General features: G+C 42.4%; 1 protein-coding gene and 1 long non-coding RNA gene across 6 annotated transcripts in view; one reads left to right on the forward strand and one right to left on the reverse strand.

The window, feature by feature from the left end:
• The window catches only part of LOC143121579 (cholinesterase-like), a 78,427-nt gene that overhangs the window by 12,554 nt on the left and 39,108 nt on the right, over positions 1-26,765 (reverse strand). For 2 of the 4 annotated variants that reach the window (XM_076281995.1, XM_076281996.1), the window contains exon 1: positions 11,236-11,380. The exons of the other annotated variants lie outside the window; for them this stretch is intronic. The gene's annotated coding sequence lies outside the window, so the exon portion shown is untranslated. Of the gene's footprint in view, positions 1-11,235; positions 11,381-26,765 lie in introns of those variants that run through there. 4 annotated transcript variants of the gene reach the window in all.
• On the forward strand, positions 10,263-15,575 carry LOC143121580 (uncharacterized). 2 transcript variants are annotated; one of them, XR_012986514.1, is made up of 4 exons: positions 10,263-10,503; positions 11,352-11,671; positions 11,754-11,900; positions 15,081-15,575. It is a non-coding gene; the product is annotated as an uncharacterized LOC143121580 (long non-coding RNA). The 2 variants fall into 2 exon arrangements; XR_012986515.1 differs by having other exon boundaries at positions 11,352-11,667.

Here is a 26,765-nt window from a genome sequence, read left to right on the forward strand (position 1 = left end):
TTTTTTTGTTTTTTTTAAACGGCAACGAAATTGTGAATTGTGCGAATTGTGTCACTACCACGTAAGTGTAATGTTGTTTGGAACTGTAGAAGAGGTATAAAAATAGCGTTTTGTAGCGGCGAAATGACTTGCCCTGGTCACTTCCAGGCTAACGAGTTTTGACTAAAAACGGTAAAATCGAACTTTCTCAAAACACATCCAAATGACATGATTTTGATGTCAACTCAACGTATGTACTCCCAATCATCCGTAAATTGATCTAAAGTGCATTTTACTCCGGATAATTCCTTTAATATAATATTATATACATTATAAATTAAAATATTAATATAAATAGAATTATCATACATATAATCACAAATGTTGATATGTTATACATTAACACAGTGACACATGATAATTTAAAATAATGAAAGTAATAGCATACAATTTCATCACATAAATAGAGATAAAAAGAGGTATATCTGCTCTGGGCTTTTTCTGAGTTTTGTAATCTAATACACACATTTTCAACTACGCAAGCCACACAGCCTGCCAATTATCTTAACAGTCAACTTCACTCTGATATGAGGGGTGAACCTCTTAAATGGTTAATCTGACCAAAGTTAGCAATACATGCTAACCCTGCTAACAACAGGAAATACAAGCCCTTTTTTCTCTCAGCCCTCCCTGTGTTACACAGCATTACACAGCAGCAGCAGCAGTGGCAGCCAAAACAATAAGGCCAGGGAGAGCGCGAGTGTGTGACAGCTATTAATGGCACCTCCTGGAATCAGCTGAGTTGGAGAGGAGGAGGAGGAGGAGGAGGAGGAGGACGGGAGAGACAATCACTATGCTCTCAGTAACTCACTCAGCTGTAGACAGCAGCAGCACTCCCCACGCCTCCTCTCCACCAGCACCCGTCCTGTCTTCTCCACCAGATTACTGAGCTAGTGGGGGGGGGGAAATCGATTTCTAAAATTAGAAGGCCTGATTGCTTGTTGTGATAGTGGGTAAATCCTGCTTGATTAATATGGCCTGCCCAGACCAGACAGATTGTTCGAGAAGCATCATTCTCTCCCCACAATAAAAAAATGAGCTAAGCCCAATGGGAACCCAGAGACAGTTTACAAATGTTTCCCGGCCCAGTTACAGGAATTTAGCTAAGCTCATCCTTCATAGTCCATATGATTTTCTTGTACCTCAAGCATGATTGCTTGACATCCATTAGATGATTTATGTCCAAACTGTATATTAGAAAAACTTAGCGTGATACTTCTCAGCAACTGTCAGTGCTGCACACTTAAGGCATCCCATAATTGGTAAATAATTGTATCCAGTGCAGTGCATTCTTGGGCTTTTCTTTTTCATTTCATAGCCACCACACTCCATCTGGACTTTGGCCAACATGGATGATCCAGTAAGGACACTGGCTGGTCTTACTGTAAGGAAGAGAAGGACACTAGCAAGGTCATTGCAGGACTAGCTCTCATTTCATTCGTCTTAGCTGTGACCACTTAGATGAAGCTCACCAGTTCAGCCAGTTAATGTGTGACTGGAGAGCACAGAGACAGAAGGACAGAGAGGACAATCACAGGACAATCTCCAACCGCTTAAACCAGAGCAGACCAGGCCCACTGGCCCTATGCCTATTTGTGATGTGACTGGGTGGATGATATGCTGAAATCACAAAAGTCAGAGGGAAGAGGCTAACTTGGATGTTAACTGTCCATTCACTCCATTGAGTCTCAATACCAATCAAATTGTCTGGGCAGGCTTTATACGATGATGAACAGATAAGCAACAGTAACATAGTCATCCACGTCACCTAAGCGCACTTGAGTTGATTTTGTTAACAACAAAAAATGTTGCTGCTAAAGAAGTTAGATGTTCAGATTCCGCCGTTATACAAGATAGTGAAAGCGCAATAGCAGACACACAGAAAACAAGCATTGAAGGATGTTTTTGCTGTTTTCCCTAAGGGATTCACATTTGCCGTTGCTCTGGAGTGCGTTTCCCAAAAGCATCGTTGCTAACTACGGTAGCAACTAACATGGTTGCAACTATGTAAGTACGACACAACTGTTCCCCAAAACGATAGTGTGAACTATAGTGGTGGAACTTACATAGTACGATGCATCGTGACACTGCGTCAGTGTTTCCCAAAACCATAGTAGCAACTAACGTTCGCAACCACTATCGTAAAGTTGTGTAGTTACAACTTCACCTCTCGACCTGTAGTAAGTAGTAAGAACCATAGTAGACGACGTAACCAACCCTGATGACGGAACACGCAGAGGACAGATGGATGAGAGGTAGCCATTAAACGATCCCATAACATTGCTGTGGGATACCATACCATAGCATTGCTGGAAGCTACAATTGCACATTACTGGACAACGTTATGTGGTACAGTGGAAAGTGAAGTGTTGTGGAGTTAGCCTACAACAGAGCGGCCTGTGGTGAAGTGCTATGATGACCGCAATCATCTGTGTTGTTATTATTCGTGAATTTACATGTAGCCTAATGCTAATGTGTCAGCACAGATTCTTTCGAACACCCGTTAAGTTATCTGGTGATAAAGCTTTTGAATGCCAACGGTATTGTTATGTGAGGCTAGCATTGTAATTGTTATAAAAGGATAACGTTACATTGTAGTCGTATGTTAAGTGTGTTTGGATGAAGCATCTGCTAATCATACACATAGCTAACGGTATATGGACTCTACAGCCCATTATGATGTGGTGAAGTGACTGTGCTGTGGCAGAGACTGTAGCGTGTGTGCTTTACATGAGAGAGGTCAGGGGTTCAAGACTGAGTCGATGGGTTTGAGGTGAGTAGCCTATGCCTGTGGAGTGGGGTTTGTGTTGTATCTTGTCTGATCACAAGCTATGTTTAGCGGGTGTATAAGTTAGACTACTCTCCGTTATTATATGATCTTGATATTTGAACACATAGCTGAATTATGTTGGTACAATGACATTGGAAAATGCTGCTGTTGAGTAGCCTCTCGCTTGGAGAACTTTAAGACCTCTGGGACTTAAGTGAGCATGCAGAGTGCTGTGGTCAGTGTCAAAATGTGACATGATTTTCACTGATTTAACTTGTCCTTCATGGCCCAGGTATGGGTAGGCCTGTCATGGGAGGCGGTAAAATGGTAAGTTGCCTTTGCTTTGTGACCTTTCAATCTGTGTATGTATTTTGATGTCATGGCTCATAGGGAACATGTGTGTGTGTGTGTGTGTGTATGTGTGTGTGGGAGGGATCATGGGGAGAAAGTGATGGTGGGAAAGTTAAGTACATTTACCCCCTCACCCCCACCAAACTAAAAGAAATGTAAAAAACATAAACAAAAGGGGAAAAAACAGGTAATGTGGCAGGGAATTGTGGGGTTTGGGTGTTTAGGGGCCAAACATATGTGCAACTAATTCCCAGTGTGCTTCCAGGCCAGCAGGAAGGTGTGCAGCAGCCACTGGAATGACCTCTTCCACCTCCTCCACTAACAGCTCCTCATCAGCCGGCAGTGGGATGTGATCCTGAAGGGCCATGTTGCAGAAGCGCCGCCACCAAAACTACACTGCACGCCTTTGCAGGATGGAGCTTCAGGCCACCAGCGGATTTGCTCACACACCTTTCCACATGCCCAGGGCCCTCTCCACAACAACGCGGGTCCGGCTATGGGCGTTGTTGTACCGTGCCTCTGCCTCGCTGTTGGGCTCCTAGATGGAGCAGTTGACATGCTTGTATTATCATAGGGGGTTGATGGAATAAAGTAGGTCTTGAAATGTCAGTGCACTCAGGGAATATAGACATGCATTTGAACAGTATATACTTTGCTACTGTCTCAGCAGCACCTACAGTAACACTGTGTGTGTGAGTGTGAGTGTGTATATGTATGTGTGTGTGTGTGTGTGTGTGTGTGTGTGTGTGTGTGTGGGTACAGCTGGCGCAGATCCTTCAACCATTTGAGCATTAAAACATTTGTGCTATGTGAACTGTCATTTTGTGGTTGTGATTCAACACACAACTTCATAACTACAATGGATGAAAAGTAATGGTAAAAAAACTGTATCTGTGCATTTAAAATATCATGAAATACTTGTGTGTGGTAACAGTATTCAATTTTCAGTGTCACAGTGAAAACACATAACAAGGGCAACATTGGAAAAATGCTGCATAAAGGCATGAAAAACTTCCAGTGAAATGAAGGGCAATCATAAAGTAAAGTATTCATTTATATAGCGCTTTTAGAACAGAGTGAAACCCAAAGCACTTGCATAACAACATGTTCAACATTGTTCATATTACATATCCATATTTATTCTGCTCTTACTGTAAGGTAACTGATAAGATACTGCACATATTTATATTTCATTTATATTACTCTAAACCACCTTCTGCAAACCAACTGTATACTACTGTCTACACTGCACTATATTTATTGTCCTGTCTATGCACCACCTGTCTATACTTTATATATCACATTGCACTTTTCTGCCTTTTTGGCACTTCTGGTTAGATGCAAACTGTATTTGGTTGTATTTGTATTTGTGCTCTGCACAATGACAATAAAGTTGAATCTAATCTAACCATGCCAATTTGCATAGAACATAATATAGGCTACATGTATCCTAAGCCTAGGCTAGAAAGCATATGGTCTCCAATCAGTAGTTAAAACTAGGACTACAGGTTCTAAACCAGGGGTCTCCAACCTTTTTGGGAATGAGGGCTACCTGAAGACCCAAAATCATATGGAGGGCTACTCATTTGAAACGAACAGACCCTCACCCCTTTTTTTTCCAATACTTTGATATCAATATGCAGCACTACCAACATTTTTGTTCAGTTTGTTCCTTTTAAAGTTTGCATGGGGAATCTAATCTATTTATTTTTTGAACAAAAAAAACAATCTTTTTGTGTTAATCATTTTTTTGTGTTAATAATTTGTGTTACAATTTTTACCCAATTTATACACACCATTATGGATTCAGGGGTTGTTTAAGTTCTGATTTCAGTGGACAATTCGGTTTTAACATTTCAATAGTAATCGCCCACACTACCCTAACATATGAAGACGCCTTTTAAAGTTATTGCATACCTGAAATCTCTCCATGATCTGACAAAAAAGCCACAAGATTTTCAGCGCTATTATACAAGAGTAGCCTACGGAGGAGAAAAGGCCTGTGAGCTAAAGCAATCGTTTTTCAGTCCTTGAACAATCATGCAAGAACCGTATTTGACGAACATGGAATGGCCATAGAACTTTTGCAAAGATATGCTTCCATTGGCTACACCAGACGAGCAAGTTTTTTCCCCCTTTACTGTCTATGCGTGCGAGCAGCGTGTATGCACTCCGCTTCCGTTGTTGTTTAAAGATTTAATGGGAAACGGATTTGGAGCCAAAGGCTAAAATTTAACGCAGCTACAATTTGTAAGGTATCACCAATATCATTTTAATGTTACAGATGTATGGCTACATACATTCTTAAAATGGTTCTGGTCTAGACTTAAATATCTATTGAAAACTTCACAATGGAGCGTGTTTTTAGAGCGTGATCTGCAGGCGACTTGTTGGCTATTTTTAGAAGCTGCGCTGGGGGCACCTCATAGCTGTCCCGCGGGCTACCTGGTGCCCGCGGGCACCATGTTGGAGACCACTGTTCTAAACGATCATAGGAATATTTAGTGATTGAGCCTATCCAAGATTCCAACATCATTATTAATTTATCATTATCTAGGCTCGAACCTACGACTACAAGATCCGAAATGCAGAGGTCTATCCTTTCACGCCACCTTGTCACGGTACAACAAATGAAAATATTGGCCAGTATTTAGCCTACATGTGCTCGGTTGGCGATTTATGCTTCACTGATTAGGCTCATTAGTAGGCTACGTTCAATAGACTGTGACGTTATTATTAAAATTATCATTATTATGCCTATTATTTTTAATAGCCTAATATATATATATTTTTTAAAGCATACATAGCCTAGGGCCTATTGAAATTACTGCCTATTGTTGTAATAAGTATTATCATTATTATTATTATTATTATTAATGATATTATAACTGCTGGGCCCAGGAAACGTCATGCAATGTCAAATTTCATTCATTTTGCGTGACTTCATGCGTTCGGCTCTAACCGACAGAGCCCGACATTCTCCGAACACATCTGCAACCATTGTAGTCTGAACTATGTTGGTTGAAACCAACATGGTTCAAACTAACAAAGTACTATGTAAGTACGGCGGCTTTGGGGAACAGTCGTAACTTACATGTTAGTTAGTTGAACGATGCATCGTACCACGTTAGTAAAAAGCTAACCTCCGTAGTTGTACGGGAAACGCACCCCTGATTAGTTATGTCTGTCCAATTGGATGAGCAGAGGCACATCGGTTGAAACATGCTCCATAATCAAATCCAAATGGTGTGCTATCAGACTTGAAATTCTGATACAAATTCAAGTCCGGCTACGCCAGGCTATCTTGCAGTGTCACTACTGGGGGGAAAAACAACACAAAATGTAGGTCTATATGAGGTATAGTAGATATATAACAACAAATAACCAAAACAAATAACATTATTAGTAGTAAGCTTTGACATGTCACTAAACAGGAGTATGCTTACTGCATGTCATGCATCAAAATAAAGGGTGTGAGTGATATTTTAATACAGTACATTGGTTAGTTACAGTCAATGCAAAACATACCAAGGAGCTGTCTAATAATGAGGGTTTCACTAACAAAGGCATCACAACATCCCCAGCCCCTCACACAAGCAGAGATCAATGTAAATAGCATATTAAATGTCGGCGGCTCCCTTGAGGCGCGTCATGTATTGTTAAGCAAAGAATGAATGCTGAGGAGTGACGGATCTGTGATGGGGGTTTGTAAGAAGCATGAAAACAGTGCGAGATTACAGGACTCCTGCATCTTTCTCTCTTCCCTTGTTTCTCTCCCCTTAGCCCCACATGGTTCTCTTTACATTGTATGTTGACAAGTTTGTTTAGTCTCCAACAACTCCCTCTTCTCCTCTACACATACACACACACGCTTACACACACACACACACACACACACACACACACACACACACACACACACACACACACACACACATCCACAGACACACACATCCACAGACACACACACACACACACAGACACAAGCACACAGAGAGAGAGAGAGGGAGAGAGAGAAAGTCTATCCTGTCTTGGGAGTATCTGTCTAAGAATCATAGCCATGCGAGGATGAGTAGTCAGGCTCTTCAGAGAAGAGTTTGTGTTTGAACTGGGCTTTCTGAAGTAGCTGTCCCTACACTGAGGATAACCTCACACTCTCCACCACCCTCCTTTCCTGCTAACTGGATTTCTCTTGAGACACATATTTGAATTCTCTGAATTCAAGAAGAGGTGAAGAGGTGTTCACCGACGACGAACCAAAAGAGTGACGCCTTGAAACACTAATGCGTCGCTAGACTCGTCACCAAATCTTTCTCTAAGACTGTATGCACGTCAGGTCCTTCCCACGACTTATTCTAAAGTTTTGACAGAAATCTGAATGAATTGCAATCTCTGAAGAAAGTAATCTAAAGTTTTGGCCCGTAATACTGAGGCAACAGAAGCACCATATAGCTTTGCATTAAGTAAACCCCACAACATCAGTGAAACATTTTGCATGGAACATACAATAGCAATATTATTATATATATATAACAATTAATTATAATAAAATTGTATTGTGGTGTGTGTGTGTGTGTGTGTGGGGGGGGTGTTTGTTGAGCTGTCCTCATTTACTCTAAGAGGAGGGAGGCTCACATTCACCTAATCTGAAAACCCCCTAGATCATGTGGACTCTGCACAGAGCAAATAGTAGATTGATGAAGATAATATGGCAGAGGTTACAGGTATCGGGCAGAAATGGACAACGAATGTTCTTGGTGTCAAAGCTGGCAGGTTATTGCAGTTTTTTTCTGAGTTGTTAAAACACTAAATCCTATTGTCTGAATCAAATGCCCAGTGGCAGTTTTCACAACACCATATATCTTCACCTAGTCAAACCCAATTTGCAGATCTCTTATGAAAAACTCCTAACACATTCTCATGCAATATACCGTCTTTTTGTGATGCATTTGTGGTAACCACAAGTGGCAAAAAGTGAACACAAAGCACATATGTCATAAATTGCAGTAAACACAATGAGTCACAATTGATCACACTTGTTTCAAATGATGTGCCAAAATCAATATAAACCAGTACAGTAAGTTCGGAGTGCAAACAGGTTGTTAAACATTACAGTTCTTTGATTTTGTCAAATGGGAGTGAGTGAGTGAGGTTTAGGGGAGGTAGTGTAAAGGTAGCCAGCTGATCCGTAGTTGTGCAGTATGCATGTTGGTAAGCCTCCCTCCAGATGCCTTAAGAGTCGTGCTAGTGAGAGAGCTTGCAGCCTGGGCTTTTAGCTCGATTGCTAGCATGCTCGACTCCTTATCCGAGATGCTGCTGTTTCAAGTCCGGGCGAATGCAGGGCTGATCTGAGAGGTTCAACACAACGCAGGTTACTGTACATAAACAATACAGATTTCCAGGAGATATGCCCTGAACATTGTGTTTTCTATTTTTTTTTATGTAGTGTGTAATGACCGCTCAGTAGTGTTCTTATTTTGACTGCTTTGTATATGATCTCAATACATTGTTTGGTTTTGAGCACAGGTAAAACTGTTTTGAGGCGATTGATTGATTTTTTTTTGTGTGTGATTTTTAGAGTGAGGTTTTGTGAATGTAGTTTCAGAATGGTTAACAATTTTGAGAAAAGGGAGAAAGGTTTCAAAAAATGTGTTTTAGTAATTGTGAAAGCCTTTACAAAACTGGCCGTCATCCATCCTTCCACAACGTCCTCTAAGACATTCTGCTAGGTGACTAAAACTACTCTGATTGGCCAAAAATTTGTCCTGGCATTTCAAATTTAATTCTACTCAGCTTTATACCACTTCCACCATAACCATGTCAATTCAGACAGGTCTTAATGTCATGGAGAAGCACCTTAAGCGAGAACTATTAATATTGAAGGAAATGAAAGCAAACACAACCCCTTGAGTGGTCAAACAAACTGTGAGACTCGTTACGGGCACCCCCCCCACCCCCCATTTGCCATCACTGACTTGTAATCTCATGAGAAATAGCCCAGGCTGAGTTCCATTGCTCATTTAGAGTGATTGTAGATGATGCCACGTAAGACGCCAGAGCCAAGGTTCTGACAGACAAGACTTACTTTCACCAGACAAAGAGGCCCTAAAGACAGATTTTTGGCTTATGTGGGGGTTTCACAAAGCCAGAGCTGTAATATACAAGCAAGAGGCAGTCCAAGACATAACACACATAACACATTCCCCTTCCCATAGTGGCATCACAGGTCTCAACTATTCATATGGCAGCTTGACAATAAAAATGAATGTTGTGGGATCTCAAAGACAAAAAAAAAAGTCACAGTCAAGGAAGAAAGTTGAAATAGTATCAAAGCACATGTTTGACACTACATACAGTACTATAGAAAATTAGTATACTATATAGTAAAAGCACTAAAAATTGTTAACTGAAACAGAGAGAAGAGAAGAGTTATCAGTAGCCGCTCGCTACCCTTCTCAATCCTGAGAAACGACTCAACAATGATAATGAATGTGCTACTTATAGCACCAACATTTGGTCTTGTTCCACAGGGAAGATGCTGTCTACTGCAAGGTTAATGAGTGTTGGGGGGTTCCTACAGAGACCAGGGATGGCACACGGAAAGCACAAGGAAAGTGCAAGAGACAGGGAGGAAGAGGAACAAATTGTTAATGTAGCCAAAGTCTGCAGCTGTTGTGTCTCGTCGATGGCAACAATAAGCCTGAGCCACAGATCAGAGCTCGGTGACCTTGTGAAATGCCTTGGCCTCAACCTGGATGTCCATTGCAGCAGTGCCAACATATGCCACAACACAATGTAATGGCACCACCGCCCGGTTGCCAAAGATGTACTATAAAACCCTGCGTGAACCCAACAGACATGGACAGAATGACACGTACGCTCCCATGGCACAACAAGTGGCACAGTGTTGTGGCATATCCAGAGCAAAGCAGCCAGCCACAAATGCATAGCCTATGTATTGTATTATTATATTGTTAGTGTAGTACAGTATGACTATCAATATTATATTAGCTATTATTGCTAGTATTACTATAACTGTTTATTGTGATTTTAACTAGTGTGACATTTGAGAATGAGAACTGTCAGTGGACAGCAGCCTAACCCTTCATTCGAGATGAATCTACTCTGTGCTCTGTTTGTGACAGGCAGAAAAAGAGCAACCCTCTGGGCTTGTGTGGGGAGGGGGTGGGGAATTGCTGAAGAGAAGGGTGATGGTATCAGAGGGCAGAGGGGACAGGAAGACAGTATCAGCCACAGACAGATTAAACCCCATAAGCACCATCAGTCTACTGAGTCTGACTAGTCAACCAGAGACCTCACAAGGCACCAGGCAAAACAGAGAGGTAGGCAGGCTACATATACAACTTCCATTACATGACAGAACCAGACAATGTTTCAAACGGGAATTATGAAACTGCAGATGCTGCTTGATAAGAACGGTGTGGCACGTCAGATTTGAACGACTAATGTTTTATAATGCTTTATATTCTTTATAGGCCTACTCTATTTTCTGAGGTAAAAAAGTTATTCTGCCAACTTGAGACCTATATGTCAGTGCAAACCCTTCACCCACCCACGTGGGCATGCACCAGAGGTGTCCCTATCCCTTGCGCAGGAGGATAACGTAGCCTACAATGAATGATAATACCATATAAGAAACATGACTCACTGAGCACGTGGATACACTACTACGTAGCGCTGTATGAAAATTCGCAAAATGGGGAATACCGAAACAAAAATATAACAGATTGACCCGGATTGACCAGAAAGGAAATACATAGGCTAATTCTTTCTTAGAATTAACTTCAGGTCAGTCACACAGGGAAAGAAGTCTATTTTCATCTAAATCTCAACGTCCTCCAAATGCTGCCTACCGAGTCCGTAAAAAGCGGCATGTTTTTATATAAAGCTTACTGAGGTCTATCTACTACACATGGCAAACTACCAAATCATTAATTCCGACAGTTATATAAAAGGACACGCTTTCATGAGCTCCTCCGGCGAAGGATCTCTATAAAAACAGGCTATTGTGCATATTTAGAGTGAAACCACAAAAGAACAAGGGAAACACTTACCTTATATGGTGTCTCTCCGCTTAGCTCTGACGTTTTCTGGTAGCGGTATTGAACTGTTTTCGGATTAGGTAAACAACGGTGGGCTACCTTATCATTTATCTGATATGTTTCTCTAGCTGCTTTTCTCCGCTACTTGTACCACAGTTGAACTGGATCAAGCCTCGCGAGGGTTGGACTGAATATTCTGTATTTACATTTTAAGCAGTTAAGCAATTCAACTGCAACTGTTTTCTGGACAAATGTTGTTACGTCATAGCCTATTACTTAGGTCACCTTGCCGATTAAATGTACTTTTAGGGTAGTCATTCTGAAGTAAAAAAAAAAATGCCATTGCAGTCATGGTGGATATGCATACACTACATGATATCTTTTTCCAGCTGTTCTTCATCCTGACAAGGAAGACAAGGAAGTAAGCTCAGGAAAGCCACATTAGTTAGTCAGTTTATTTTTTTTTATTATTTATTATTTATATACTTTTGGCCTTGCTTCTATAGACCTGCTTGCTTATTTCTCTCCAGGAACCTGGCAACACGTAGCAGGATAACTAGTTGATGAGATACAACAGACATGCAGTTTAGACCGGGGCGTTTCTTAATGGGAAGGTGATGGATAAGGGCCTTCTCCTGTTTACGCTTCTGTTGGATGCCAGAGGGACACACACACAGGTGGGTTATGGTGCCAGGAAGCAGATCTGTCATCTGCCATCTGTCTGAGTTCCGCCATCACTTCCAGAAACCTCCATGAAAATGTACTCCACACTACCATCTGAACAAGACTCAAAAGGAAGTGTCAATCCCCCAAATTCCAAATGAGATTGTTTCATTCAAAGGGTCGCAGTCACTTAAATTAAAGTTAGACAAACAAGATCTATCATTGGGTGATGGCTATTTTGAGGGTTCCGCTCCAACTTATTCAGTGCATGATTATCTTATGCAGCCTCAAGTGAAAAGCAGGCATTTGTCCTCCAGTGAAATTAAATTATTTCAGTCAAACAGCATTTTCTATCTCTTGTGCAAGAATGATTTGTTTACGTTTTAACTGATTTATGAAGGGCTAGATCAGGGGCGCAGGAGATATTTTGAAAGTGAGGGGGACCAAATTGTGAACACAAACCCATAGTGAAATCAGATTTCCAGATATCGGATCGCCACCTCTGGCCCACTTTCGACCATCATATTTTAAACTTGCCAGAATATTAAGATAATACCATTGATTGTTTTCAAAATATTGTTTGATTAAAATTGTCAAAACTGTGAGATGAGAACAACGCCAGATCTGCCCTCAGACCAGCTTCTTGCTATGTGCTAGATTTATTTTACACTACTTGGGCCAATGGTATACTCTAAAAGCAACATGATGTTGATATTTTATGAAGCCATGAATGAATCATCATGCCTATGATCCAAACATAGACTACATGATCAAATAGCCTAGTTAGGCCTACAGTACCTAAATTGTCTGGTATAAACCAAATCAACTCTCCACTGTGTCTGCAGTTAATATTTATGCAATGTTAGAACATGTTGGCTTAACAAGTTACCAGTCCAGAACACACAGAAAATTGCAACAGAAAGTTGCCTTTATAATCAACTATTTGTTCCAACAGCATTTAAACAAAGCATTTATAAAATTGAAAAAAAAAATATATTACATAAGAAGTAAAATAAAATACTGTTACTGTAGTAACTGTACCACATTATCCCAAGCTTCAAAGAGCTCCCTATGTCTGTGACAGCCAGACGTGACACCGCTAAATTCTCAGCTTGTTTATACCCCACACTGAACGCGTAAGAAAGTCCCATCACTCTGGGGTGTGGTCGCCTACTCTTTGGGATTTATGCACCAAGGTAACTGAAGTATCCAATTTGTGTCTTTAAATTATGTTTGAAATCTTAGAACAAAAACTTTGGGTAGGCCTATATACTTGTATTTTATAGTTAGGCTAGTGAAAACGAGTTGATCAGTAGGCTAGTTGAGTTTGTTATCAATAAACATAACAGCTAATGTCATGTTGAGCAGGAGATAGGCTACCATAAATCCTCAAATTATGCACGGGATTGATTCTATTTATAGCCGGCCCGGACAAATAAAGGAAGGTTCTCATATTTGCCTATACCATACCAGCAATTGCCATCAGTCCACCAGCACTAGAAGACATTCCTTCGATTTAAGTCAATGAAATAACACCTCTTTGTCAGGATCTGGCCTGGACTGATACGTTTGTGCCACTCTGGTGGCCATTTTGTGTATTGTCCTGTGTTTGTTTTTGCCTGTTCCCCATGTGCTCTGTGTTACCTGCCTGTCACCTGTCTTTGTCTCCGCCCCATCTCCTTATTTGGTCTGCTTCCTGTCTTGTTTGTTTTCCCTCCATTTCTGCCTCCTCACCTGTTCCCTGTTATTGTCTCGTTGGTTCCGTCCAGTCCTCTGTCTTTTTGTTAATTGGTATGTGTATTTGTACCCTCCTGTTTCTTTGTTCCCTGTCGGATCGTCTCTCTGTTTGTCTTGTCGAAGCCCCGTATGTATGTAAGTAGTTTGTAAAGTTTGTAGTTGATAATAAAGTGTTTTTTGTCTGTAACTCGGCCTGGAAGAGTCTTGCGCTTGGGTCCTATCCGCCAATCCTGACACTCTTCTTAATATTTTATTATATTGTTGGTTGGATTAATAAAGTCGTTTTCCTACCATGGGTCTCCAACACACGTTCTCAAGCTCATTGTCTTGCCGCCCCTTTCGAGCTAATTGCCAGAGGCTGAAGCCTACTAAATCATGCATAATTAAACAATAACTCAATTTAGGCTACTTGGCTACGCAAAAAGGTTTCTATTACAGCACAACCCCTATTCAATGGCTGCCTTGTCTCGCAATAAACAGCGGTGGAAATCCCGACACTTTCTCAACTGCATGAAACATAACAGTGAACCATCAAATACCTCCCAGAGTTCAGTGCCCATCAGTCCCAACATTTAGCAATATAATCAAACAGTCCAAAAGTAAATTAGATCGATCCTAAACCAAACCGAAAATGTTATGCTTTTGATGGCCTACCAGTATGCCGCTCCAAACGAAAAGCATCTCTAATGATGGTTGTTAGTAGACAAACTGGCTTCAGATATCCAACAGAGTGAATATGAGATTGTGCAGTTTTACAGTACTGTAGATGGCTGTGGTTAGTGATGTGATGCTGTTAATGGGGAGTTTTACATAGTTAGCGCAAACCCTATAGGTTATTATTTATTTAGCGTATATACGGCTTTTTTTCCTTATCAAAAGTGAGGGGGACGACGGCTGTCTCTTCAGCACTGCGTGGGACACATCCCCCACGTCCCCCGTGCCTCCTGCGCCCCTGGGCTAGATCATATGACAGCACATAAACATACAAGTCATAAACATCCATTTTCTAAAAAAAAACACAGATATTTTGAGTTTCTTGGAGTTAATAGGGTTATCTTTCCTTTTTAGATAATCTTTTGATGTTTTGAATGAAAACTCATCTCTAGTCTGTGACCATGACTGTTTAGTGATTTGAAACTTTAAAGGATCCTTCAAGCACATGAAATTTGGACAATTCCTATGATAGACAGCTTGTGTACAAACCTCTCTCTGAGTTGTGATTTTTTTTTTTTATTATAATATTTTTGTGACTTCTGTTTTCCCCTCTCCTCCTGAATCCACGGTCACCAAAGCAATGGTAATTATTCAATCCACTTAGCTTCTGGCGTTGACACACTCTAATCAGAGAATCTAAGCACAAACTAGTCACATGCTTCAGCGGGAGACTTGCCTCATGTGACAGGTTCTTTCATGGATTCATGGTTACTCTATTATATGCTGTTTTATTTCATCTTCAGAGGGCCAAGTTTGGAGCAAAGCGAGGCGACAGGAGACGTCAAATGGGATGGCTGGGCAGCTCGAGGAGTGGAGGAAGAGGAGTAAGGGGGAAAGGGGGTATACAAATCAACCTTCTGCTTTGGACATTTTACTGAAAATGAAGTGCTGATAGCCATTTAATTTCAGCTATTTCAGGAAGTGGTGCTCTTGTTCTTGGAAATCTAGCGACTGCAAGCTTATTTTTTTTCAGTAGCTCGATTCACATATTCATATCCGTACATGTGAACGTGTCAGTAAAGGAAGGTTATTGTCAACTAGAGAAATTAGACTGTGTTAAAGCTTATAGGACGCATATGGATATTGTAGTAAATATTTAGGAAAAGGCCTATGTACCACTGTGCAACAGAAGACCATTCCCCAGTCAGCTTGATTCAGAATGATTGCTCAACTGTTAGCTATGGTGGGTCACTTAATAATACAAAAATAATTCTGGTTCATCCGTCGCTATATCAACATGCCTTGGATTTTTTAATTAAATTACTTAATTTTACAGTCTCTGTGTGGCCTCCCCTTGATATTATGATGCTCAAAGCGTGCATAACAGCCTTGTGTTTAGCACTAAAATGTAATGAAGGTACATACCAAGATGTTGATCAGACACCACAGAGACGGGGATGCTGGATTCATTGTGTGTATAAAAACACTGATATAAAAAGCAATCAAGAACACATGTATGTGAGAGAAAGAGAGGCAAAGATTGTGTGTACACGTTTGAGAGAGAATGTACGTGTGTGTTACCCGCTACAGATGTGTTGTTCCATGTAGAGAAAAGTGTTGGTCTGTTTTCTCCAGGGGTAATCAACTTCACACAGACTCACCAAAGTAGGCCAGAACTGAGAACACCTCCACACCTTGCTTCTCTTAGGACTTGTATCCCCCATACGGCCAAAAAGGCTTCCTGCACCGCATTAGGGAGAGATTTCCTACGGTGTGTAAAACATATGTAGAGGTCACCGTGGCCCTCCAGGGACCCTGTACTGAGCTGATACCCAGCCCCTTCACTGCTGACGGAATGGGGGAGCTGGGGGAACTGGGAAGAGACCAACACCAGAACGAGGCCAGAGAAGAGTTTAATTGGCTGGTCTGGGACCAAGAGGCTCACTGGGAGGATGTATGCTGGGAGTAATGTACTGTACACACGCAGAAAAGTGAAAGAATATGAGCAAATTAAGGTGGTGGCGTACAGGTGAAATCCCTCCTCATATGATGGGAGAGAGACAGAAAATACTGCACCAAGATCCTCTGCACCGTATGGTGGAGAAACTGCAGCAAAAACCATCAGGCCAAAACACACCAGAATTGGCAGGTGGGTTGGAAACTTCATGGCACACACTGGCCTCAAGGTCGTGCAGTAATAATCAAGTTTACGTTTATGTTTACCTACATGGAGCTTGTTATGCTTTACATTTTGTTGTAAAGGAAACTGAAGCTAGAAAATATGCATATACACCTGCAGGATTCAACATACTACCAACTCAGTATGTACGTTATCACATTCTGTTTTGATTTGCATTTTACACAACATCCCAACTGATATGGGGTTGTATTTGCTCTGTCACTGTCAGTATTATTCATGTGCTGTTCCTGGTATGTTTTGTTTTGCATGGCTTGGGACTGTGGTGTATTTTGGTGTCCCCCAGGATCCACATGTCTGTGAATAGAGATGTGTAAATGGAAACACACAAATACAGCACAGCAGTACTTTAGGCCTGAAGAGGCTCAATGATTCTTGTTTTTACATTAAAAATAAACATTGAACATTTCCTTGAATCTTGACCTCAGTGGCACTCCTCAAGTTTAAATAGAATTTGTCATTTGTTAATCTTATTGTTTATATTCCACTCTTATATTCTCTCTGTTTCTTCTCATCTACATGTATTTGATGTCAGTTGTGTTGTATTCTGTTGGAGTCCTCTCTGTTGTCTTCCCACTTGGCCACAGTTTGTTCTTCCTTGTCATGCAGCATACTGCATCATGCTTTACTCTTCCTTGTCATGCAGCATACTGAGTCATGCTTTACTCTTCCTTGTCATGTAGCATACTGCGTCATGCTTTACTCTGTGCTACTATAGTACTCTCTCTTTTCTTTCTATCTTTCTCTTTTTGTATTGAGCAAGAATGGTAAAAAGGAAATTGGTTCTGGCCATTAGTGACTCTCAAGCCATGTAGACAATGTAAAGATTATCCACAGATGTTACACAATACACAAGCAGTAAACAGATTATAAAACAAACAATATGCATCAAAGTGAAATCGGATAACACAATTGTGATGTGTAAGTATGCAGCACAGTATTTGTAGATATGTAATAACTATCTGAGGAAATACGAGTATCTATGGCATAGCAGGTTATACTAATCAGATATTTATAGGAGGATGATGGCATGGGGAAATAAACTGTTTCTGTGCCTATATGGTAGGTGTTATACAGGCTTATATAGCTAGTGCGTGCGAGAGGAGTTGAACAATGTTTTGTCCAGGGTGTGAGGGATCTCTAATGATTTTCCCTGCCTATGCAATGGTTCCAAAGAATGTGCAACTGAGCACCCATGATTTTTCCCTGCTGTCCTTACGGGTTGCAGTAGTCTGATCCAATCCTGTCGTGTGGCTGCTCCAGTAGTGACAGGGGTGAATGCGCACAGGACATGATTCAGTGACTGTGGTGTAGAACTGATTAAACTGCTGTGGCACACCATACTCAGTTGCCACAGAAAAAACATACTTTTCTGGGCTTTTGTAAGGATAACGCTGATGTTGATCTCCCTCCCCATGTCTTCAAAGATGACTTCAAGGTCTCCGTGTTTGACACAGTGCTTTTGGGTATTGTGAAGGAGAGGACTTCTAATTCATCTATACTCTTGGACATGATCTGAAATGGAAATGTGTTGAGAAGTATAAGTGTTTATCTGCAACAAGCCATGATGAAAGCTTAAATGTGTTATGTACTTCATAAAATGAACACATTGAAATATTAATAGATGAGTTGGATTTGAGTTTAGTTTAAGACAAGCGAGGGGGGCGATAGTGAGTGGTGTGAGGCAATGCTCTGAAATGGATCTGAGCTCATCTTCAGCTCTGAGTTTATATGTTGCTGCGTCTCAGCACGTAAAGGTAGGTGTCAGGCTGTTAGAGTCAGCACTGAAAAAAAAAATAGCCAACAACTATTATTAGTATACTCAAATAAGCTCACTTCAACTAATTGGATGAAAGGAAGGAAGAAAGAAAGAACAATAATTCAGTATTGAGCAAATAAATGACTAAAGGACAACCTTCTCTGCATACAGTCTAAAGTGGATGATGAAACATGAAAACAACTTGGCTAAACATCTGTTAACAAGGTTGACACTGAGGATCCTTCATCAAAATCAATCAAGTAAACAGTTCTGTGAAATTGCTAAATGAATACAAAGTCCTAAACTAAAGTCCTAAACTATGATTATACAATAATAGGCTAATAGCTCTTTTTCCGGGTCCAACGGCTTTCAGAGCCGCTCGGGTTTTCTCCATACACAGTAGCTTAAATAAACATTTTTTTCCGCTATTCAGTGTAGCCATGTCTTGAAAATTGTCATTCCACTACTCACTTGTTGCCTCAAACTAATAAAATCCTATTTTTCACCTGCACGTAACCCTTGATTGTATCATCTGGCTGCACAGCTACAGTAATTGCTCTGTTAAAGTTAACCGATTTTGTTTTACCTTCAATAAAACAGAGGTGATGGTGACAAGGTTTACAAGTTGCAAAAACTGGCTGGCTCCGCTAGTAAACGTTTTTTGACCAAAAAGCTGTTGGGCCTGTGACGTCGGACTTAACAACGAATGGCTACGATTAAGCATCCTCCTTCACTAACCTATGAGCCTAGACAGTCACATCAGTGGTGTGCTGAGGCCCTTCTCATCTGCTGATACAGCAACAGGAGAGTCCTTCACTGCTATCCTGCTCTTCATTGCCTTGATCAATAGCGGAGTGATAGTCGGGAGAATTCACAAATTCACAATGGGCCGGTGGCTGATTACTCTGAGGTGAAAAGCGCATGATATTGCTGTTTGAATATTTTTCTTTGCTGCACCTTTCGAGTAGCCTGCACTGTTTGACTGCATTTCCTTTTGTTTTCAGAATGGTCATTATATCCATAACCTTAAGTCTTTCTTCAGTGATGAGCAACCTACCACCATAAACCAACAATCTTAGGCTAAGATTTAATCCAATAATGTATTTTGTGCTTGATAAGAAAACACTCGATCTTGGCATAACTCTACCTTTGACATTGTCTGTATAATCTGTAAGGGAAAAAAAACAATTTAGAGACATGTAACAGATCCCATACCAATTCACTCTTCTCTTCCATTCTCACACACACTCACACATTATCTCTCTATTTTGCACTACATTTACAGCTTCTCTCTCTCTCTCTCTTTCAAACACACACACGCACATACACACACTATTTCTCTCTCTCTCTCTCTCACACACACACACACACACACACACAATCTCTACTCTTTTTGTCTTTATTTGGGAATTCTTTAGCACTTTTCAGTCTTCAAATTCAGAGTACTCATAAAATAATAATAAAAAAAACATACTGTATATCTGGGAAGATACTTAAGATATTCAGTCAGTCTGTCTTATAAGACCTTTAGGCCTTCACCATATGATCAAGGATCATCTCAATCATTAAAACATTTTATGAACATTTTGAGAGTTCTGTCATCATGGGAAATGACCTCTCTGAGTGGTTTTCTGTGCAGTCCAGAGGGGTGCATCATCTCCCTTATCCTCTTCCTGGTCGCCATAGACAGGATCAGAACCAACACCACAGCAGACAGACGCATCCAGTGGACTCTGTTTTCCCAGCTGGAAGATCGTGACTTTGCTGATGATCTTGCTCTCCTATCAACCAACCAGTACAACATGCAGGCTAAAACTGATAGGCTGAACTTTGCCAGACAAGTTGGGCTCAGTATCAACACCTCCAAAACTGTGTGTCAACTCCACCCCCACACCACCCATCCTTGTTAATTTGGAACCACTTGAGTTTGTGGAAGCTTTCACCTATCTGGGCAGTCTCATCAGGACAGCGGAACATCAAAAGACCAAAACAAGGCTGGGAAAGGCTCAGGGTGCCTTCTCCCAACTCCGTCCCATCTGGAGATCAAAACAATACAGCCTTAAAACGAAGATGCTCCTATATAACAATAGTCGCTTTGGTTAAAAATGCGTCAGCCAAATGTAATGTAATGTAACAGCAATGTAAAGTCTGTTCTGCTCTACGGTTCAGAGAGCTGGCGAGTTGTCAAAACAGACATGAGGAGAATGGAAGTGTTCCATAATGGATGACTCCAACGAATATGCCAGATCTTTTGGCCTAATAAGATCTCCAACAATGAACTGTACAAGAAAACGGGAAGCCGGAGCATCAAGGAGATTACGCACAGACGCCTGAGATGGCTAGGACGTGTTGAGGATGGAGCAGGACCGCATCCCAAAAGTGGCCTTAAAATGGACACCACCAGCCAAAAGAAAACCTGGAAGGCGCAAAACCACCTGGCGCAGAACTGTGACACAAGAGCTGGAACAGATGAGCCTGTCATGGGGAGAGGCCCAGCATGCTGCCAGGGACCGAATGCAATGGAGAGGGCACGTTGAAGCCTTATGTCCCATAGGGGACAAAGAGGAGGAGTAAGTAATATGGCTAATTCTCAGCATTGTGAGCAAGACTCAGCGTTGTGAGCATCTGATTAGTACTGGCTGGTCAGTGACTGCATACCAGCGGCATTCTGCCCCAGGTAACCAGATATGTGGTGTGTGTGTGTGTGTGTGTGTGTGTGTCTTTGTCTGTGTGTATGTGTGTGAGAGAGAGAGTGCAGGTATTCACCACACAGAAGAGAGAGGTCCCTAATTCAGCAACATCGCACTTAACCGTCCATCACCTGCGTTTAGTGGTCCGCCTTGCACACCCTCAGATAGGATTTTATTGCCTGTAAGCATTTCAAGCGTTGTGTGTGTTTTCAACGTATTATTGCAGCAATATTTCATTTTGGCCTAGTTTCCTTAAATTGCCTATGGGGCCTCGTGAGAGGACAAGAACATCCCTGTTCATAAATTAGACATTAGGTTGGAGAGGTGCTCCCCACATGGAGGAACCAAGCACCTAATTGAGACCGTGACTCACTAAATGAGGAGTGGAACTTGTGAGGAAACAGTGAGAAGAAGACAATGAAGAGAGATGGAGATAGAAATAGATATATTACTGTAAGAGAGGAGGCTGGGAGAGTAGAGAGATTATGACGTTTGTAAACTGTATTGGTGCATGGACCTGACTGGACTGCATTACAGCTCCTCCAACACCCCCCCTTCCCCGACCCCCCCCCCCCAGTGCAGTGCTGCCGGGGCTGGGAACACTGTGCTGCGATCTTATCCCCCGCTGGTGGGGGAGAGAAGCCAGGGAACAACTCCATTAGTTGCCCTGGACACAAAGTACACAAGTCTCTCTCTATCTCTCTCTCTTTCTCTCTCTCTCTCTCTCTCTCTCTGTCTCTCTCTCACACACGCACACACACGCAGCCACTCAGCATAATGTCTTTTCTTTCACCGCATGCTTGTGGGGGGGGCATGAAGTAAAGGAAAAACAGGTGAAACAGAACATGCAGACCATGAGGAAAAAGACTCTGATTCTCACCAGACTCCATCTATCTCTGTTCATCATACAAATACAAAAACAGAATCCTGAAGGAGTCGATTTGCTACGCTTTGGGGCAAATCCATTTTTCACTCAGACTGTGCGTTCAAGTGCCTTGTCGTGGCCCCTCTCCAGACACCCTTGCCATCAGATAGAGCTTCCCCCTTCTCTCTCTATAGGCAAAATGAATTACTATTGTTTTGAATTACACCCACATTCATTCTCAGTGCCACCACATCACAAAATCTATAACACCGTATTTGAACGAAGGAAAATTCCTACCCACGCCGGAAAATGAAATTACTCTGTGAATCCCCGCATATTTAATGTGTTTTATTTATTACAGAGTGGCTTTTCAATTTTGAGGAGGTTCCTCACCATGGAGTACAATATCTCTTTCTGCTTCCACTCTCTTGCAGTGGAAGTCATTTCTGTGATAGTTTACTGTCCATGGCCTCCTTTCCTGTTCATTTACATGCATATGCATGTCTATATGTATACACATGTGTACTTGTGTATGGGACCATATTTTTGATTAAATTGGAACCAATTTATTTGCAATGTATATGGTCCACATACTAATAGGGATCTTTGCATTAAGTGTGGGCTTACCCGTTGGGCAGAGTTAATAACAGATATTAAATCAGAAAACCATAGTGTGTTGTGCTGAAGCTGGGCACAGAGAGGAAATCTATATGCACCATCACACCAGCGCACATAGGAGATCCACTATAGCAACCCCTGACAGAGGCTGATGGAAGAGACCGATCAAAAGGTCAACCGAGGTAACAAGGTTCTATGATGAGGTCAGGGATATTCTCTGACATTTGACATCTGACCTTTTTTACCTTCTGATGACTTTTCTTCAGGTCATCTCTGGGAAAATGAAGACAGATGACACACCTCTCTTCACACACACGCCTACGTTTGCCAGATGAGATGTCCCCTTTCCGGCATCCCCGATTCTGACTGAGTCGGGCCAGATCAAATCCCCCCTCAGCGATTGGATCGTTGAGTATGGGGCTAAGACAAACCCGTGTCCCTTCTATCACTGTTCAAGGGGCTCAACGTGGCTAAAACCATTTTAGTGGAGTGACAAGAATGAGAAAGGCAGAGAGAGAGAGAGAGAGAGAGAGAGAGAAAGAAAGAGATAGGGCCTAATCATTCAAGAAAAGGAAAAAAATGTCCTATTTTTTTCTATTCTTAGCCACAGAGTCATCCATCCAAGCTTCTCCGTGGCCTTAATAGCTCCCTCTGAAACAAACACAGAGTGGTGCAGGGGTGTGGATTGAAAGACAGACAGATGGAGAGGGAGAGAAGAAAGGGGGGAAGAAAGGGAGAGAGGAGAGAGCGGAGAGCAAGACTAACAGACAGCCGAGCAGAGATGCTGATGGGCTCCACGGCTCTGATTTAAGCTGTGAAGAGCTCTCTGCCAGGGGCACAAGGAAGTGACAATGGAGCACTACGCACTACGCAGCAATAAGCACCCGCCCATGAAAACAGAGCACATCAGGAAACTTAGCCATGTGACCTTTCTCTTGCTTTCTTGCTTTCTCTCTCTCTCTCTCTCTCTCTCTCTCTCTCTCTCTCTCCCTCTGTCTCCCTCTCTCTGTCTGTCTTGTGCTCTCTCTATATATATCTCTCGCTCTCTCTCACACACACACACACATACACACACACACACACACACACACACACACACACACACACACACATACCCTCTCTCGATATATATGACTGGCATAATCTCTTTGGCATTTTCAATATGCTTAACATTCCAGCGCATGTTTTGTGTCCTTGCAGATATCCTGGAGTAGTGCTGAGGTGTCAGTGCAGAGGAAGCACAATAACGGCGGCGACTTGTCTCACAAGTTTAGTGGGACTGGGGAAATGCAGTAGGCGGTGAAAACAAGTGGATGTGTGGAGGGTGCAGAGTCAGTGAAAGGCGGGCAATCTCAATGCCTCCATGGTGCTCTGTGGAACGGGCAGTCATCAACTGGCCCAGTGTCTAACAGACTAACTGACGGACTGTATATATACGTCTCCATCCTCCAGAGGATCCTAAAACGATTTGCCCAAGCGGCCTGGCCTGCTGTCCACCCTCGACTTCCCTCTAGTTGACATTTTCTTTCTCCTACCGTATCAGATACAGTAGTAGATCTATGGGGTGTTCACATTGGCAAATTGTGCCGTGTCATCAATAACAACACATTGAATGGCAACAGATGTTGAGGAGCATTGAGCCAACCCCTTGTTTGACAGGCTTACATAACAGGACGTCTGAGCTTGTTTGTATTTCCACATCGCTATCAGTTTTAGGCCATTCACCCCTGGAATGAAGTAAACAGTCACAGCTGCTCCTGGAGGTGTCCCATGTGTGTCACCCCCCTACTACTACTACATATAAAAGATACAGTATGAAGATGAAGATGATGAGGACTTTGTTGCTGAGGGTGAGGGTGATGATGATGATGATGATTGAGAAAGACAATCACTCTTCTGATTACTATTCATGCTACAGTAATAGTGGTCGTAGTGGAGATAATAGAGTTTGTAACATTATTTATCTGATGAATGAAGTAATAAAGCTTCGCAATCTGCATTCTTTACTCATCTAAAATCTGTGAATGTTCCTCGGTGATGAAGCAGCGCCGACAGCCCATTTCACCTTTCGTCTCCTCCTGGCACTCCTCTGCCAAGCCTCACCACAGTCCTGCCCACAGAGCTGCTGATTACACAATTAACCTCTGTCTGTGCATAAACACTGTGCAGGCACATCCCCCTTCAATCTAATTCATTTTAATTAGCACAGGCATCTTTTTTTTTTACCCGACCGTGGCCGTTCTCATTGGGGAGACATGGCGGATTATCATGCGCTGGAGATTAGGCTTGTGCTTGGGAGAAAGGGGAACAGCAGGTCTCAGGGCTCCTTGCACTGTGTCACACAGCCATCCCTCCGCCCACACAACGCCTGCTCCGATCCAGACCTCTACAGGCTCCGGGGTGCCTAGCAGGTCACTGGGAAGTCATCGGAGAGAGATCCGAATACATTCCTGCTCCATCAGCAGCTGGGCCTGTCTGCAGCGGGAGGAGGAATATAGAGAGAGTTGACTGAGAAGTATTTGTGTGTGTGTGTGTGTGTGTGTGCGTGTGTGTGTGTGTGTGTGTGTGTGTGTGTGTGTGTGTGTGTGTGTGTGTGATGAACTGAATGCCTGAGTGCCAGTGGGTTGGAGAAGAGGGGCTTTCAGTCAGAAGAGAGGACCCGTTGGAGGAATTACACCAAATCATCCAAATCAGCTCTGGGTCAAACTCTCCTCAGTACGTAGTCATGCAGTTATGCAGTGCAGTGCTGGGATCTGTGGGAAGAAGAGTGTGTGAATGTGTTTGTGTGTGCTGGTGTGTGCCTGTGTGTGTGTGTGTGTGTGTGTCTGTGTGTGTGTGTGTGTGTGTGTGTTTGTGTGTGTGTGTGTGTGTGTGTATAAAAGAGAGAAATATGTTTTTGTTTGTTCAATATACAGCGTACAGTACACATTGTTTGTACAATTGTGCATTCATGAATATTGGTGCATGTATATTCAGATATCAGTGTTTGCAAGTGTGTGTGTGTGTGTGTGAGAGAGAGAGAGAGAGAGAGAGAGAGAGAGAGAGAGAGAGAGAGAGACTGTGTGTGCTTTCATCTTTCTGTGCCTGCTAGGTAATATGGTAATCATAATCCATTTCCTTTTGAGGTATGCGATGATTATCGGCGCCTATCTCCCCTGTATCTCCTTATCAGGCGTCAGCATCTGGTGATCGGCTCTCGCTGTTGTGGCCAGCCGCTGCTGTCTGTGTGATCAGAGGGACACTTGTCCTGTGGCAGCACCTCCCTGCGTCTTCCTCCCCCCCAAGCACACACACGCAGACACACACACACACACGCACGCAATTACTCACTCACTCACACACACACACACACACACACACACTCACACACACACTTACACACCTCCTTCTGAACCTTCCTGTCCTGTGCCTCCTCCCCTGCGTGTGGCAAACACACCCGTCCCAGGAGGAGAGGGGAGGTCCGCAGGTCTACTGTTGCTATGGTGCCAGCAAGGCCTTCCTGCTCTATCTCTTATCCCAGTCCTGCTGACAAGCTTCAGCAGCGACGCCTCTAATGATGGAGGAGAGAAAGAGAGGGGAGGAGAGAGAGAGAGAGAGAGAGAGAGAGGAGGTGGAGGAGAGCAGGATAGGGAGAGTTGTGTCTGGTTGCAGGGAGAGAGAGAGAAGAGAGAGAAATGCAGCCTAAAGAGTGTGTGTGGAGGAGGGGGATAAAGTGGATCCCTCAGAGAGACTATCTCTCTCTCTCATCTTTTAAAATATTACACACAATAAACCCAAGCCCACACCAAAATAGCAAAACACCTCTGATGTTCTGCAAACAGTCAAAAAGTCAAAACAATGCAATCATTTATAAAACCCCTACATTTGTCGTCATATGGCGCACACAAGTCATATGATCTGATATGAGCCCACTGTTTATAACCTAGGCAACCAATGGTGCTTTGTTGTTTCATAGGTAAATGTGACCCTTGTCTTCTATGTGCATGTACTCCTCCAGATCTCGCTCTCTCTTCATCGTCATCTTCATTTTCTTCTCCTTACCCATCTTCCACTGTGGGCTGCCCCTCTCATACTCACTTCTCCTGGTTGCTTTCCATTCCTGTTGAAGACAGGTAAACTCACCTGTTGCCTTGTACAGTGCCTAGGTCTGATGTTTGTCTGATGGTGAGTTTACAGGTCATGAGTGTGGTATTGTGAAATGCAGGGTCTTGGCAAAGTGACATGAGTTTGGCGTTTAGTGTTTTGTAAACTATTGTGTGTAGCGTTTTTGGCAAAAGTGTGAAGGTGAGAATGTGCTTATAGGTGTGCAGATCTGGGTTGAGGTTTTGCTATTTGAGTTCATATCATTGATGGTTTCCT

Source organism: Alosa pseudoharengus, unplaced genomic scaffold, assembly GCF_046254945.1.
Source record: "Alosa pseudoharengus isolate Yale_2024_CS ecotype anadromous, Long Island Sound unplaced genomic scaffold, YU_APseudo_1.1 YU_APseudo_1.1_scf_13, whole genome shotgun sequence".
NCBI lineage: Eukaryota > Metazoa > Chordata > Actinopteri > Clupeiformes > Clupeidae > Alosa > Alosa pseudoharengus.